The sequence below is a fragment of the Lichenostomus cassidix genome, chromosome 4, assembly GCF_008360975.1.
Source record: "Lichenostomus cassidix isolate B80296 chromosome 4, HeHo_3.0, whole genome shotgun sequence".
NCBI lineage: Eukaryota > Metazoa > Chordata > Aves > Passeriformes > Meliphagidae > Lichenostomus > Lichenostomus cassidix.
In genome coordinates, this window is record NC_139484.1 from 19,529,624 (window position 1) to 19,547,862 (window position 18,239).

Sequence of the window (18,239 nt, forward strand, 5' to 3'; positions counted from 1 at the left end):
TTTCTCTCTCTCCCTTTTGCCCTTCTGCCCCAGCTGTAAGCTGTTAGAACTGTTCCGCTCTTCCTCTTAAGTAAGTGCCATAAAGTGTTTCCTCAGTGAACAGTGGTTGATTTGGATTCATTAGAAGCAGCTTCATGCAGAAGGTTTACACAATTGTACAAGTGAGACATAATAGCGTAAAAACGGCAGCATGGATTCGTACCTATAATACAATGAGGAAAATCATAATTAAGCAGTGAAAATTTTTGCATATATTCATAGTTAAATCTGCGTGGTTGGTCCCACTGGTTTGCTTTCCACCCATGTGCCTTGGCTGATGAGAAATATGTTGGTCAGTGAGGGATTCTTTTGTCTGTCTTGCTACTCCAGTTCAAAATATAATTTCTGTTCCTTTAGGCATTGGGATTTTGCACTCAGAGGGATTGGATAATACCTACTGTACAGAGAAAGCTGATAAAACCTCATCTTGGTGAAAGCTCCTGTGTAATCTCAGTAGAAAAGAACAGTGCAAAGACAAACTCAACACACCATTGAGACCATCTTTGTTAAAGGCGGTTTGTTTTCATAGCTCAAATGACGTGCACATATCCTATGAAGTGTGCTGCTCTTGGATGGGAATTTGAGCAACCTGACCTGATGAAAGATGTCCTGGTCTGCAGCAGGGGGAATGGACTAGATGATTTTCAGAGGTTCCATCCAACCCAAACCATTCAAGGATTCTATTATTCATGCTTAAATGTTTAGCATTCATTCTGACCATCAAGTTTCATATCATTAGCTACTTGGACACTTGGGTCAGCGCTTGGGAGGACAATTAGCCAGACAATGTACAAGTTGTATTCTGGTCGGTTGTTGCAGCAGCTGAAAAGTTGCCTAGAGTAACTGGGATGTCAATTCTTATTATTGAAAATGGTTTACACTCTTCATGCAAGTCTTTTCTTTGCAATTTTTCAGTGTTCTGTGTCATTTTGTCATATTTGCATAAAAACAAATATGTTGAAATCTCTTATTACACAGTGTCTCTGATACACTGGAGCAATTTCTGGTGAATAAAATGCTCTCCTGTAAGCCAGAGCCCTGCAGTTGCTCCACTACATGAGCAGGTTTTTTTCAGATTAAGCTCAGAAGATTTCAGTAGCACACTGAACCCTCAAGATGTGAAGTTTTCTTGTATGTATTCGTAAGGGCTGCAGTAGATTTATACACTGACAAGATTTTAACAAATGTTTGCTGTGCAGTGCTCATGGTCACAGTGTAGATGAGACATTGTTTGTGTTTTGGCTCTGCATTATACCATGCTAGCCCTTAGTTAATGCACAGAATTTTATTTCAGTGGTGATTTCTCTCAGCAGATTAATTGTCCATCCTGCTGCCATGCCTCTGCTTTGACACTTGACTCTTGTATAGTGATTTATCCTTCATTAGCAGTGACTGACACCTGTCACCAGTGAACCTGCTTTTCCTCCCTCTGCAAGCACTGGTAGAGTTCCCTTTAAAGACTGATGTTATAGGAAGCATCTTTTCAAGACAAAAAACTATTTGAATTTATGGCTACGTATTTGTTAAATAAGCACATGCCTAGGTCTGCCTTTCTTTTGCCAAGTGGATTTTTTTCTCCATGTACTCAGAAATCATGAGTTGAAATGCAAAAAAAATACTGAGTCATTTTGGTTTTAAATCAGGAATCTTTGCATGTTCTTTCTTTTTTGATCTTCTGATGCTATTGAATATGTTCTTTGTTGCTTTTCTGCAACTATGAGGGAGAGAAATGTATTTAAAATGAAATATAAGATTTTTGATCTGAAAGTTTGAGAAAAGCAACAAATACCATTGGACTTTGTGGTACCATGATAAGACTTGTCAGCAGTAGCAGCAGTAGGCATAGGAAAAGTGGGCAAAGGCTGGTCATGTTGGGCAGTGGATCATGTCCTTTGGAGGACAGTGCACACCTGAAGCTGGAAGGGCTATGCTCTGCTATGGATTTAGGCAAATGATTAAAACATTTATTTTGCTGAGGATTATTTATAATTGCAACAGTACTCTGCTTCTCTGCTGGTGGTGTTGGGCTTTAAAATTGCCTTCGCATCAGAGCTTTGAAATTTGTCAAGGGAGGACCTGTGGTAAATTTTGTGGACTTGCACAGGCCACATACCTTTTCTCCTTTTTCCCTTCTCCTCTTCCAACACAAAGTAGAATTCTTGCACATTCAGTTTCCATCCTGTCAGCAGTGACAGCTGCTTTGTGTCCTGCTGACTCTTTATGTCTTTGAGAAGTTCTGCTTCAGGAATTGTCTCTTCCGTTCCCAGGCATGGAACTGCTTCCACAGCTTCCAGCTCTGTGGAGCTGGTTTAGTGTACAAGTAATTTTATTTTTATCTTCGTTGAAATGCAGCTGGGGCTAGGCATGAATGCACTAAAAGGTCTTGGAAATGGAAACATCTTTCTGTGACTGGTTTAATGTGCCTTTCTGATCGAGAGTTGGAGGCATCCATCTTGCTTTTTAAACATCCAGTTCATTATTGCTGATGCTGTGAATTTCATTTGTATATCTCTTTCAACATATGGACTGCATCCTGCTTAACAATAGGATAGAGATTTTTTTTTTACATCATGGTAAATGTTGTTCAGGAGTGATTAACTACTGAACAGCTCATGCTGGCTAGACTAGAAAAAGATCTGATTATTTTCTCTAACCATTCAAGGACTGTGGGTAAGCTCTGTGTACCAAAAAACCCCAACCCTCAATGTTTCACCTTCATATGGCAGTTTGACAGCAAATGCTGCCTGATTCTTTAATTATGAAGACAATTCTACTAAATGAGATAGGCTTAACTTCTAAACTTCATTGAAATGTTAAGATTAGTCCAGATCTTATGCCCTTTCTGCAACCCAGGAAAATAATTTGATTGGTAGTAGGTGGCTGTTAATTTGAGGGAATGTATGTTGTTCTATAGGACAGATAGATGCATGTCTCATAGCAGAGTGAGCCATTTTTCAACTTACAAGCTGGGTTATTCTGCAACAATGTGGGAATAGTAACCCACAAAATTGAATTTTTCTGCCTTTTGGTGTATCTTTGCAGTAGGAACTTCTGTTTAAAGTCAACCACCATTTTAACTGAGCAGCTTTTGGGCATTGTTTGGATTATACAGAGAAAAAGGAGCTGCAATTATAGTAATATACACTGTAAAACAAAGAGAAGTAAATGATTAAATAAAACTTCATTGAGCTCTTCTGGTCAGGTTGATTAGACCTGTTTCATCAGGTTATGGTAATTCAAATGCAGTGGCTGTTTAAGATGATGTTTGGCATGAGTAAAGCAACTGACACAAGAGGATACTAAACACACAGGCTCTTCATTAACAGATAAAACTCTCAAACTTTCTGGAGGAAAACATCATGGAAGTGGTCATAACCCCGATTAACCTTTCTACCAGTAATTAAATTGGTACATAAATTTGCTGTGAATTCTTCTATGTCTTTCTGAGCATTGCCTACTGTTGAGTACTGTTCTTCTGATGCTACAGATTTTATTCTTTGTAAACAGGAATTCTCCACTGACTGTAATGTAAATTGCAAGGGCATGTTTCATTGTGAAGAACAAGTTATGAAAATATCTGTCAGAAATAATTACAGTTGATCCTGCTGTCGGGCAGGAATATAGATTGGATAATTTACTGGTGTCTTCCTCAGCAGTGTTTTTTATAGCGCTGTTACCAGGAATATCAGAATTTTACTCAAAAGAGTGATAAAATCACTTGTAAGGGGAAAAAGAAAAAAGAAAAGGAAAGGTTATTGATCTTCTACTCTTGACTTTCCATGGTGGTTTGTGGCATGGGCTTACTCATTCATGGCTGTGTAAAAAGCAGGGTATAATCATGGATACTGTTTTTTGAAGATGTGGAGGCTCTTGAATGTACAAATCCTGTTTTTCACTGTCATCCAAGGGTGTCTGAAAGGCCTCAAATAGTCCTTTGCTCCTTTTAAAGTGGGTATCTCTTATCAGATGTGTCACACAGTACAAACCTTTATAAAAAGCTAAGGACACCTGGAGGTAAATATGCCCTGTGATGGTCTGAAGTGTGTGTTTTGCCAAATTGTCCATAGTGATATTTAAGTGTCCATAGAGTGACATTTAAGCATCCTGTAGAATAAGCAAATGGGACAAGCTGCCCTTGTCCTCCCTTCCCTGTTATCCAGAGTATAAGATCTGCTATAGCTGTTCAGGACAGCAAGGCAAAAGAGAAAGATGGAAATATATAGTTGGCAGGTAGGCTGGGAAACAGCTCCTCTAATTTTATGAGTTTGGTAGAAAATGAGATGTCCATATTATTCTGAAAGAGCAGACAGCAGTACATCTTCCTAATGTACCTTCTCCTCACTGCTATGCAGCTGATAAGATTTTATTGATTGCTTCCCTTAAATTTCTGCTCCTGATTACTTCAACACTGATGTTTTGGGGGTCTTAATTTACTTTTCCTCAGAACATTTCTTTATTTCTCCAGATCAGGAGTTGTCCTTTTCACATAAGCCTTCAAGTCTGTGCAGAGTGAAGATCCAGGATGTGGACTCCTTAAACTTGTCTAATGGCACATTTAAGGAATAATGTATTTCTTGTTTATTTGCCTTTCAGGCTGTTCTCTATACCTAACAGTCCATAGCAACAGAAATGTTCTCTGCCTCTGACAGGTATTGCAGTCTCTGACTACCACAAGGCATCACAGTGACTTCCAGGCTTTTTTAATCCAACAGACTATGGCAGTGCATGGAAGGACTGACCTTAGAAAGGAGGCAGAGCATTTTAAAAAACCCAATTACTTTAATGAGAAAAAATAGACCACTCGGTATCTGTGCTGCTTTGACTCGGAGCATGGTAAAATGGAGCAAACAGTCCCAAAATGAGTTATCTGGCCCAGCTCAGACCAGCTCAGCTTCCTTAACCCTGCCTGTCTTTAACTCCTTTGACAGCTGTCTTCCACTGGGACAGAGGTGAAACTTCGACAGACCGCATTTGTTGAGCAGTGGTCCCCAGATTTGCAGCTCTCCCCAGGAAGACCTCAGAGCAATTTCAAGTGTGTCACCTGGACAAAATGTAAAACTTCGCTGTCAGACTGTCCTGTCCCTGGTAAGGCATATAAGGCCACCTAATTTCTGATGAAAACAAGCTTAATAAAAAGAAAAATACCTGTAAAATAGGGGGGACTACAAGGAGATGTTAGATGTCTGTGAAGTGTGTGTATTACGCGGTGATGAGCATACTGTAAAAATTGCATGCAAAGTAATAGGAGGAGAACAAGTCCAGGAAAATAAACACTTTCTAGAGGTGTTTGTTGTTTGTTGACATTGTTTTTCATGTGCCTTCTCTGAGGGAGAACAGGTTGTGACCATAGATTCATTTCTGAAAAATGCCTATGAGTGTCATGACAGAGCAGGTTTTGATTTGACCAGCCAATGAATATTTGAAAAAATATTGAATGAAAATGAGGTATAGTTGATCGCTCTAAGCCTGGACAGCATGGGGAGGTAGACCTGACCTATTTAGCTGCATATTTACTGTGAAGTTTCACCACTAAATCTAATGCTAATGTTGTTTCCCTTCTGTAAGAATGACTGTGCAGCTGTGGATTCTATGCAAAGCCTTATGCACATATTTACCTCTGTGGTCTAGAAAATATTGCACATACTGAGATTCCCTTTAGGCCTGTGTTGAAATGTTTTCCAAAATCAAGATCTCAATACACTTGTGAAATTCTCTGTGTAGTATTAAGCAGAATAATAGTGTAAATATTAATATAAAAGATGAGTTAGCAGTACCCAGTACAATGTGACTGTTCTTAGTTCATTTTTGAGTGCCCATGCATTAATAAAAGATGATTAATTGTTATAATGTGCTAAAACAGTAACAAGGACTAAAGATAGTTCTGAATGACATTCTGTGTTAAATTAATTTGCTAAGCTATGCTGAGAACAGCTGCAGAAAATCACAAAGCATTCTTGTATCTTATGTAGCCTACTTTTTTCCTACTTGATGATTGATTTTTTTTGTTGTTTAATTTTTTTGGTTTTGGTTTTGTTTTTTTGGGGGTTTTTTGTGGTGCTTTTACTTTGATAAACATAGCCAATTAACATCCCGATGGGATGTGAGTGGGTAAACTTAGTTTACAAAATAGTAAACTTTTGTAAACTAAGTTTAGTTAGTTGATCCTGCTGGAGGTGTGAGTGGTCTGCATGTAAAGGGAATGCACAGGAAATTGGAATAAATGAGGTTTTAATGTTTGCGCTTAGAGCTCTTTTCCAACCCTAATAATTGTATGATTCTATTTCCATTTCTGGGTCCACAGTATGTCATGTTAACATCACCTGCCATTAGACAATGCTTGGCTGTTGCTGGAGAGGTGTTAGTGCTGCTCCAGCTGTGCTGCCTGGCTTCACTCTCAGGTCGGCTTGGGAACACTGGTGCAGAGCCTGCACCAGGATTAATTTGGATGGGAATAGCATTATCATGATAATGTTCAGGTCCCTTCATACCTGTCTACAAGAGGTTAGAGAAGAGACAGAACTCCTCGTGAATCTGTGCTGTGGAATATTTGATGGCAACTCAAAATGCAAGGCAGACTCGAACTGTGCTTATTAAGACTTCTATGTTCTGACTAGGTTAGTACAAGAAAAAGCCTTTGTTCCCTTTTCACTTTGTCTAGTGAAACCTTGCTCAGTATCAGCATCCTCTAAATGCCCAGCAGCAAACCAACAGCAGCAAGTCACTGGAAGGGTGGAGCTGGCAGTTTATGGCTAAAGGAAGGAGGATCTAGGCTGAGGCATGCAGGCTCCATGCCTCCTCAGAAGTAATTTCTTGTGCATTTTTGGTAGTTTCTATGTGCTTAATGGGAAACAAAATTAGTCCTCTGAGGCCATAGACTGTTAGCTAGATGTACAGAGCTTGTACATTTCCAAGGAAGTCAGTATTTACATAGCTTAGGTGTAAGAGAACACTGAAGTTCTCACCATACATGACTCAGAATATTCTAAAGTGTGCAGCATCTGTGCAAATTTTTTATGCCTTAGATCTGAGGATAAACAGCACACTGCAGCACAGGAACATTCTCAATATGCTATATTGGATGCTGAAATCATGTCATTCACAAAATGTATCTATTTCACATATCTAGTCTGCCAAAGCTGTTCCATTCAGTTCAGAATTTTCTGGTGTTTCTTGAGACACAAATTTATGTTATCAGAATGTAACAATGTTCTTGAATATTCTTTTTTTCAAAGATAGTATCTTAAGCTGTAAATTACAAAGACATGCTACCTGCAGGTAAAATGTTGCTGTAAATGAGAAAGCCTGAGAGAAAACTGAAATCAGAGTTTTTTGGGTAGGACTGAGGTAGGATATGTTGCAACTCTAAGTAATCTGCTGAAATGATTCTTTCTTGTTCTTTCAAATAATGTGTTTCATTTAAATCACATAGCATGAGGTACTGAGTCCCTGTGCAAGCAAAGGCAGCTGGCACAAGGGATTAATAGTGATGCTTCTTTATTGCAGAGGTTTGGCCCTGTAATTTGGAGAAACAGGCTAGAGTCATAAGAAAGAGAACAGGGCAACATTTTCCCTGCTATTCTGTTGAGGTCAGTAAGTGGCATTTCTGCTGGTTGAGTTTCAGTTTTGTAAAGTATCTGAACAGTTTTATTTATGTTGTGTATAATGCACATATCTATGTATATTTGTGGAAAATCAATAATGGTATAAAATGCCTGCCTTCTGTTTTCACCTCTATTGTGTAAATCAGGGATGAAATTTTTTAAAACATTGTGTCTCGCCAGTCATCTACTGCAGTGAATTTGCTGGACTTATTAAATACCATAGAGGACAAGATGCTCATAAATCCACTCAAATGAATTCATGAACAGTTAACTGTTAAAAACCTGGTTTTCTCCATATTTTTTGCACCTGATTAATCACACTTCCAAAAGTTATTTTAAGTTGAAGGACAAACAGACAACCTTTATTCCATTAGGAAAAAAAAAAAAACACTAAAACTTTCATCCTGCTTAGCAATGTCTGTAAAAATGCCAGAGTTTACCCTGAAATGCTGTAGGACAGGAGCTGTCTCAGCCTGTCCAGTTTGCAGTGAGCTGACCATCACCCACAAGTGATCATCCACCTTTCACTGGTACCACAGTGGCTCAATGTGGCACCTTTCAGATGTGCTCTACTGTAAGGCAGGAGGGCTGAAATTGCACTGGTACAGCTCACAAACAGGTTTGTTAGGTAACAAATGGCATCTGAATATAAAGTTGGCAACACGAAAATAGCAGTGATAGATTTCAAGCATCTTATGGTAACCAGTCTGGCCAATTCTTATTTATTGTTGTAAGTATCCTGAAGTGTTATTGTATTAGAGATCTTTTCATAATGCAAATGGGTATAAGAAAAGTTGAATTTTTATTCAGTGGATGTATTACTGCTATAAAAAAGCTGTGGCATAGATTTAGAACTCTACTTTTAATCAGATTTCTTCTGGTGGTCAGTTCAGGCCAAAAAAAGCCAAAAGACCTTTTTACTGTTAGCTACAACTAAAAAAAGAAACAAAAACCTCAGATCTCAAACAAAAAACAAAGGAAAGATATACAAACAAAATATCTTATCAAAGTAGCATCTGCTTTGGTAAACAGCATTTTGGAAGACTGTTATTCAAGTTGATGGGCTATTGATATTAAAAAATAAAAATTAAAAAAATCCAGTGTTATAAAACACCTTGTGAGGTCAGAATCTGGTGTAAGATTTTATTTTCTGTTTGTTTTTAAGGCTCCAATTTATGTATTGATAGCTGTCGGTACATAAATTGCACAAAATCTAAGCCTTCTTCTTTGTCATGCCCTGAAGAGCAGAATATTGAGGACAAAGAGGATCAGGGAGACATGGAATGACTGATAGAAAGTCTTTTTACTCATGAAGAGAGGTAGCAGCATGGTTACTTTGATAGCCACACTTACAAGGGCTTTAAAGGCTCATTCTGCTTCAGAATTTTCATGTTCCTTTTCCTGTATCCCATCATCATTCACAAATCTCTGCCCAGCCTAAATTAAAACTCCCTGTCATTTAAAAGAATATGGAATCTGTTATTAGTCATGTATCCATTTGATTTCACACCAATACCCAGAAATGTGTTCTGGGGGAAAAAAAAAAAGTTAGAGAAAAAAAGATTATATAAATATAAGATTTCACAGAGAAATATATCAGTTGCTCATTTCTACTCCAATATGTTTGAATTTGAAAATGAAATGAAAAAAAGAAAGCATTTGACTGTGCAAGCAAAATTGGATTTTGTTCCTTTGTTTCAGGGAAACAAGGATGGGTTTCTGTTCAGTCTTCTTTGACAGAAACAAAATCTTCCTTAACTTTTGTTTTGTTTAGGAATTTGACCTTCATTATTTACATTCATTTTCAGTATGTGGATTAAGGCCAGGTGCCCAAGCCACTATTCCTGACTGAGTGAGCATATAATTTATTTTCTAGTGCCTATGTTTTATTATCTGTCAAATGTGTGTGGAGGAACTACTGAGGTCTTTACAAAAGAAACTATTTTTGTAGAACAGCTAGATCCTACTTTTGCATGGTGCACTGTACTTGGCTTAGGGGAGAGGTCCAAAATGTGTGGTCTTATCACCAGTTTTGCAGTCAACACTCAATTACCTTAGAAATACATTTACTATGCACATTATTGCAAGGGATTTTTGTAGCATAGCATGTGAAAACTATTCTGTAGACCACAGGAGGCTGGAAACCATGTGAAGAAATTTTCTTGTCTAAATTCAGTTATTTTTCATGGAGAGGGAGTAATTTTTGTGCAGAGCAGCTTCATGACATTCATTGCATGTTGCAGTAGCTCATGCTACCATTTTGAAATGGAAAGAGGAATCAATCAGCTGTCTCACAGTGGGATAATTCCTTGCAAGTGATGTCAGGTCAGTTGGATTTAAGTTGATTTCTCTTATATTCAGTGTCTATGGGAGCTGGAAATGGTATCGGAAAACGCTTAGGGTCAGTCATATCTGATTCTCTGAGCATCTGCTCTTGTTTAGGAAGCAAGCTCAAACTTACTTGTGATACAGGAATTTAGTGTCTTTTAGTGCAGTATTTTCAGCTTGGCACTGCAAAGCAGGCAGAAGAGCTGGTTGGTCATGCTTTCTGGGCATGTGGCCTTTGTGGGGTTCAAGAGAACAAGGAAATGTGTGAATGTATTTTATGAATTCATATATTTTATTTATATATGTTTTCATAATATTTCATATCTGTTTGGAAGTCTGGAAGATAGCAACAGAGTTAAAGTAAGCAAGGTGCTGTAGCTGCCACCTTGTTCAGGAGTTTACATTTGTAGTTAAAGTGTAAAAGCACTAGGAAGTGACTCCAGGACTCTTTGTGTTTGTAGGTCTGTTGTTCACTCAAACTGCAATTGCCCTCTTGCAGTGCATATTCCTTGCCTGCTGCAAGAAAAGAGCTAAGCATAATTGGGATTTTAGTGGCCAACAGATGTTTCAGAGACAGAAAACGATCCCCTGCTGAGCCCTCAATAAAGGCTACCACCCAAAAAACCCCATGTTAAAGCCCTGAAACCTTAATCCCAAACTCTAGAGCTCTGGCACATGACCGAGTTCGACTTTTTGTTCATTCATGTTTACATTTCGAGTTTAGGACAGTGAATGCTGGTGTTCCAGTGGCATTGTGCAAGGGCTGTGTTTTGCTTTATAACCACGAGCCTCCACTGAGGCTAATGCAAAGCTGCACTGTCCTCATGGGAGCTCTAGGAAGCATTTCTGCCTTGGGCACACCACTAAATGGTTGAGATTTTCCTGGAACGAAAAGGACATTTGGGTTTATATCTCCCTTAAGAGTTTTCTCTTTTTCAGATGACCACATGCATTATGAACACGTGTGAGGGGTGTGGTAATTATTGCTCCTGATCTGATAGCATGTGTGCACAAAGCTTGGCAGAACGTGCAGTGTTTGTACTCTCTAAGTTTGTAGCCTAACTGGGATGAGTGTCAGGCAGATGGGTTAATGATTTATAGGGAATAGAATTAATCAAGTGTGAAAGGCTGCACAAAATAAAGAGTATTTATGTTGCTATTTTCTAGTGAGCCTAAAGAAAGCTTGGCACTATGGACACCAGAAGGTTTCTAGCTGTGGAGGAGCTCTGGTAATTGAATCACAGCTGAAAAAGAAGCCAAAATCGTTAGAGTAGCAAGCTATGGATTGTAGCTTTTAAAAAATTATGTAAGAAGGTGCTAAAAGGAAGAGCTTGGGAATTACTCTTGCACTTACATCTAGGGAGTCAAAAGTAGGATAAGGTTGAGTTCTTGAACTTCTTAAATTCTTTAGTAAAACCATTCATGTAAAAGATGTGTTTACCCTTTTCATGTCGATGTAGTACTTTGTGATCCTCATCTTGGATACTGCAGTCCAAATTCTTTCAAAGTAATACATCAGTTTGTCATTTAAGTTATCCTTTGGTCCTTCTTTCCCTTGTGCTTCCTTGCATTACTCACCAGAGTTCTGGTGGCAAAGGCTGTCTCAGGGATGCACAGCTTGTTCTTGCTGTACCACACCTTATTAATGGTAGTGTTTTGGAAGAGGAAAAAAGTCCTCATTCCATCTGGTTTACCCAGGTAAATTAAACTTGTTCCTTTATTGCTCTTAGTCCTCTTGACTTACTGGGTCAGACACCCATAGTTGTTGCTGTTTGTCCCTTTTCTGAGCTCTGAGGGGAGCTGGGATACAAGAAAGAATTAAGTTTCTAACCTCATTTCACATTTGAGTTACATTAAGTACCTATGAAAAATCTTGATTTCGTATGAGGTGTTGAGCCTTGCATGTTTGTGCAGATTTTGAAAGCCTTTTATCTCTGTCTCTGAGCTCTCATTTCTCAGCAGAGTCAAATAATTCCAAAATCTTTCCTCAGCAACCTGAGAAGTGGAGAGGCAGAGTCACCTGTTTATCTGAAATGCCTGTCCTTCAGCTCTGCTTTAATCAGGAGCAGCATTTCTGTGTAACTCTGAGAGTGCCCATGCTTTCAAGTGGTGCTGGGAGCCTCTGCCTGGAAAAATCAATTCCAAATTGTTGTTTACCCATAACAGGGAGACTTTCCCTGCAGTCAGAAAGATGTATGAGCTAGTGTCTCTGTGTCTTAGTGGCAGTGAAGAGGGAGGAATTATGAAATAGCCTGGTTTGCTTTCCACTTTTTCTTCTCCCAAACGGTTTGTCTTGAAAATTGCAGACTTTGCCTCTTCGGCTCCTTTTTCTCTAACCAAAGAAATTCTTATCCTCTGACTTTATCAAAGTCACTTTGTTCCAATGCTACAGAACAAAGAGAACCAAAGAAATAAAAATTTACTTTCCTGTGATGATTACCTTTTGTATTTTTACATGCTTTTCCTTGTTTTACTTTTATATAAAAACTTAAAAAGAGTGTGACTTCATTTTGATCACTCCTTACCTGTCCAGTCTAAGTTCACAAAACTGTAATTTTTTTAAAGAAAACATTTATTTTGCTAGCTTGTCATTATCTGTACAACAGGAAACTAAGAATAGCCTTCATAGTTCTGTATTTTTGCATTAATCAGCTACTGTATTTCTAGTTTTGCATATGGAAAAACAAATGGCACTTGCAGCAACACCCCTTGGCAGCAGCAGATATGCTTTCTTTAAATGGTTCATCTCCCATTGTTTTGTAAGACTCTGGAACTTTGACTATATTCAGTGGATAAGTAGTTATCATTATTATTCCTTATGCTTTTAAGAACTTTTACCCAGCATTGACTGGAGCAAGGAAACACCCACTTTTTCTGGATTTGTATCTGCCTAAATCAAAGTGGTCTGTCTTTCTTTAGCCATTCTACATTAGCACAACACATTCTAAACAACAGCAGCATAGGTGAAGGGCTGCAGTCCAGCAGCAGAAAAGCTGTTCTTTCCAGGCTTGCATCATGCTAGATTTAGTTACTGATCATCAGAAACACAGGGCCTATTCTTATTCCATTAGGATTTTTTTTTCTCATATATTTAGAATTTTAATCAAAAGATGCCAGAAAGTATCAAAATATTTTCTGTGTTTTGTAAAACAATATGTAACTGCCATTTGATATTAACAGCTTGCAGAGACTTTGCAGTAAATCCTGCTTGCATCCTGGAAATGAGTAGTTCTAGTAGTGTTTTGTTATGGGAGTAATTAAAATTTGCAAATGTTAAAGCTTAGAAGGGGGAAAAGCTTTTCAGAAGCAAATGAATCTGTATTTTAGTTGTTTGAGAAATAAGCTGTTTTGTAGCTGCAGAATTTACTGTGTAATCTGCTCATGGCCACAGCCTTGCGCTCCAGAACTAAGCCTCTTACATTTTTTTTTAGAGTAACAGTGTTTTTAGTTGTGTGGCTACTGTATTAATATGTAAATACAAACCAAGCCAGGGATTGAGCACCCTAACTTTGCAAAGAACTGAAATAACTGTCCTTGTTTTGATTAGAAAGTTTGGATAATAGGTGTCCTAAGGTCCTTCCAATGTGAGTGATTTTTTTGGCTCTGTTCCTGAATAACCTAACTGTGAGGTGTAAATTAGCTGGCTTGGTTCAGTGGCCAATTACACAGTCCCTTTAAAGTTACAGTGATAAATACAGATGTTACATCTGAGTAACTTATTCTACAGTCCTAACAGCTTTTCATATCTCCATCATGCATACTTTGATACAGGAAAGATGAGCATTGGTAGAATGCAATATAATTTGTATCAAACAAGTAAAAGCAAGGCTAAGTATTATTTTGGTTGCATAATATATTCCTCTTAAGTGAACAAATCCATCAATTTTTCCCCTAAATTGAATGAAACTGTTACAGAAATTGCTGTTTACTACAGTGCCACACAATGAAGGTACACTGGAAAAGGATTTATAACAGGATCTAAGTGCCCTGGCCTTTCATGCATTTGTCCCAAATTTAGAATTTTGCTTTTGACAGGGATATTCATTCTTTTTATGTGCACCCATCATTAATGGGGTGGTTAACATGTGTAATAGAGCAGCCTTACAATAATGAGATCCAATGGCATACGGTTCATCAGAAATTAATGTCAAACTATTCCAACTTAAAATACATAATTTATTCAAATCTATTAATTTTCTTGATATTACTTGGTGCAGACAGTACTTAAGTATTTTTCTCTATGTATTCCATTAAATATAGGTCATTTTCACCAGTCATAAAGTGCCAGGGACATCTGTGTTGAAGGCAAATATAACTGAATTTGAATTAGGTTTGGAGGTTGACTTGGGAGTGTATTAAAAATAGTTTTGATGTGATTCAGTACATACCTTCAGGCAGCTTTGCCACTGACATTTATCTAAGGAACAGCTTTATATTGATTTTATTTTTTTAATAGAGAAAAACAAACTTCCAAGAGGGCAGAATTTTTCATTCAGCTGTGCTGAGACATTTACCTCTATTTTTTATCTTTTTCCTTTTTTCCTCAGAAAGAGAAAGCAGATTAAAATCATATGCCACAACAGGAAAAATGCATCAAAAAATCTTATTTTCACCATTGTGGTAAAGGTTGTTCTCTTATGTGAGGCAGGTAGTGTTTTACTATGCTCACTTCTATCCAATTAGCTTTTCTTAAGTTTTTTTTTGCTGACAGTGGTAACTGTGGTCTCACACACTTACCATTGCAGGTTCATCCCATGCAAATTCAGAGCTGCTTCCAACATCAAAGTTTAATTTAATGCCTGTAGGAAGTGGCTAGAATTTATTCAGGGAATGAAGATACTCAGCTGCAAATGCCAAGATGGTGTGAGAGATTATGACAAGATCATCATAAACTTTGACTAATTAATCTGCTGCAGCATCTTGCAGGAGTAGGCTCTTTTCCTGATAGTACCTGTTCATAACAGTAAATATTACCTCTGGATGTGATTTCTTGGACTCTTATAACTTAGGCATTTAGACCCAATATTTTCTGATGTGGAATTCTGACTCGTAACAACAGGCTGGAGAAAACAGGAGAAGCTGGTAGCAACACCAGACTTGGAGCTCATTTGTTCTTGTCTTCTGCATGTGAGCTGTGATCATCAGGAAAATCTGTTTATTAGGCCCTTGTCTTTTCAGTTTGTTTGCTCTTTTTTTATTTCATATATATTTCCTTTTCAGTGCTATTCCTACACTGTTTCCTTCCTTTTCATTCTCTTTCTCTTCCAGCAGCTCAGTTTTAGAGCCACTTGTGTGATTCTTGTGAATTTTAACATGTCATCACTTCTCATCCCAGTGGAAGATGATCTGTTTCTGCTGGGATTTAACCTTAGTAATTACATTGTTCACACCACTGCTTTCCCTGGTTATTTCCAATAATAATTAAAATAGGAGCCTAGACACAATGGAAAAGCACTCTTTTGCAGTAGAAACACTCTCCTTGACTATTAGTAATCTACTTGCAAATTTTCGTTCATATTTATCCTCAGATGTGTCTTGAAGCTTCTTGTTAAGCAGTGGGTCTCCTGTTGCAGTGCTGTACATCAGATCTGAAAGAAAAAAGTTATTTAAAAATTGCTGATAAGGCTAAAGATTTGGTCTCTGACGTGAAGAACAATTTGATAGGACATTTGAACATATATATTCCTATTATAACTGGCAGCAGTTATATGAAAACTGTGGGCAAATTGCAAGTCTTCTTTCTTGATCCAGCGTGTTAAAGATAACAGAGCCCACGTTTGAAATTCTGTAGGAACCTGGGAATCAGACGTTGCCATTCTCTGCTGGTACACTTTGTCATGCTGTGTGAATTTGGTCAGGTCTTCACTATTTCCTACATTCTTCTTGTTGTCTACACAGAGCAGAATAGCCAACTTGCAGTAAAGGAAAAATCTAGTTAAAGGAGTGAGAACATTGCTAGAGGCTTCAGAGAACTTGTAAGATACTGTGGTGAGAGTATATGTTTTCAGATGGAGAGTGGCATCCCAGTACTGGAAAAGCATGAAATTATTCAAACATATTTTCAAAACAGAAAGCATTAATAATTCATAAATGTTAATCTTTGAACATTAATGTTTTTCAAGAAGGTTTTTAAGTGACAACTGAATTGATCAATTGCCCCCTCTCATTGAATTAGGACAGGATAGGTTTTTTAAATAACTTTAGGTGATGGTGCTATTTCATTAATTTTTTTCACATTCTGAATCTTTATGTTCATGAATGAAATATTTATTGAAGGCAGTAATAAATACCTTCATTCTCCTTTTGTAGCACAAGTAGAGAACTACATGTTGGTAAAGATGGGGGGCACATTCACTGTACCCATTACCACCCAAAAACATGACATGTACACGTCATGTGTTTGAGTGGTAATAGCAAATAAACAGAAATGCTGGATTTGGTACTTGATATGAATATATGTTGCTTCTCCTTATTATTGAGATGATCACAATTGATGGGACTGGGCACAGATTATAGTATATCCTTGAGGGACAGCCTGGGATTCTGTTACAACCTTCTAGTTTGCAGCCATACCATACCAGGTTTAAATCTAGTGAAGTCTTACATATAATGTTCTGTCTACTTTATCTCCAGCTGTCATTTGATTTCTGTTTAAATTGCAACTTGCACTTCTATTTTTTTTTTTTTTTAATTCCATGTGTTGCTACTTTTTAAATTAGGATTTTAAGCATTTGTTTCTATTTTGTTTTGTTGTAGGACATGTAAATACCTCTCAGAGTATAGTCTCAGGAGCATGGGAGGTGGTGAGAACAGCACCAGAGCTGGTTTGGGATATTTGTTTCAAGTACAGTAACACTGGTTTAAAAACAGGTCAAGCAGCTGCTGCAGTTTTTCCTCATGAAGAGCCTTGTTTCAGCCCTGGATTGGTGCACTTGATGTAGATGGTTGTGCTGTGGGTTGAGGTGAGAAACCATCATGGAGGTATTTTCTGAGAAGAAAGGGACTGTGATGCTTTTTCCAGAACAGAGAGCTCCTGAAGTGTCAGCTGGAGAGGCAGCTTAGGGGACAACATGGGGAGTGCAAGTGCTTAGGCTCTCCTCAGACCAGCACAGCATCAGCCCAGGCCTCAAAGACTCAAAATTTGCATTTGTTAGGCTTAAGGCAAACACAGCCTCCCAATCCATGATCCAGGAGCTTCTTATGTGAAGGACAGTGCAGCCTGGGTAGAAAATAAGGCTCCCCAGGCCAAGTGATTTAATCTGACTGGGCCAAATTGCCCAGACATTCCCTGGGCACCAATATCATACAGCACTGAGGGTGAGCAGAGAATTCAAGGACAAGCAGAAAGATTTACTGCGAGAGGCTATATTTGAGAACTGCAGCTACTGTTGGTTTTCCAGCCTGTTTTAACTGCTCTCATTGCATGGCTTCTTCTCTGCTCTCAGTAATTATACTAATAGTATTGATTTAATCCTTTCAGTCTTCAAAGAGCTGTTTGAATAATAATGAGCTAATCCTCCTGACCCCTGGAGAGACAGATAACCCTTATTAAAAGTAAAGTCGGTGTCCAGAAAAGGCAGATTTGATAGCAGCACTGCAGGTAAGGAGAAGTTCATGCCTGAAATTGGGGCATATCTTTAGTCCATGTTGAATAGCTGTTTTTAAGGGAGGAGGAGTTAAGAGGAGAATGGCACAGCAGCAGGCTAGGTAGATGCCAAGCCTCAGTGGTGTCTTCACAGTTCCAGGCAGCAGTTTCTGTGGGGGCTGTGCCACTGGACAGCTCCGAGGATTTTCAGGATTTTCTTTTTCTTGCCTTCATGTCTACTTTCCTCCTCCTAATTTTGGTGCCTCCTACCTTTTTTTTGCCTGACAGTAGATCTTGCGTTTGCTGCCGCGTCTGGTATGTTTTTATGGGTTCTGGCATACAGATACCCTGATCATGATGAAGATTTGAGCTCCAATTGTGGTGTTGGTGTTTCACAGACAGCTTTTCTCCCTGTGATGCTATTGCAGTCTCTGTCTTCACAGAGTGTTTTATTCTATCAGTGTTGTTCCATTCTCCCAGTTCTTCCCCCCTTGGGTAATTTCACTCAAGATTGAAAAGGTAAAGTCTCCGAAGTGGGGCAAAGAAATATTGGATGCTTATGCTCTCACAGAAAGCTCCAGTCCCTGGTGACTGACACTGTTTGTCTCAGTAGCTTCTTGTTTTATAACCACTGTCTGTTGTAACACAATTATCTCAGCATCAGGCCAGTTCTTTATTCTGACACT

At 38.3% G+C, this 18,239-nt stretch overlaps 1 protein-coding gene and 1 long non-coding RNA gene across 13 annotated transcripts in view; one reads left to right on the top strand and one right to left on the bottom strand.

The window, feature by feature from the left end:
- The window catches only part of LOC146437979 (uncharacterized), a 66,828-nt gene that overhangs the window by 45,913 nt on the left and 2,676 nt on the right, over window positions 1-18,239 (bottom strand). The gene's annotated exons all lie outside the window — the stretch shown is intronic.
- MAPK10 (mitogen-activated protein kinase 10) overlaps window positions 1-18,239 on the top strand; it is a 146,871-nt gene that overhangs the window by 45,880 nt on the left and 82,752 nt on the right. For 5 of the 12 annotated variants that reach the window (XM_085058136.1, XM_085058142.1, XM_085058135.1 and 2 more), the window contains one exon: window positions 4,968-5,124. The exons of the other annotated variants lie outside the window; for them this stretch is intronic. The gene's annotated coding sequence lies outside the window, so the exon portion shown is untranslated. The remainder of the gene's footprint in view (window positions 1-4,967; window positions 5,125-18,239) is intronic. 12 annotated transcript variants of the gene reach the window in all.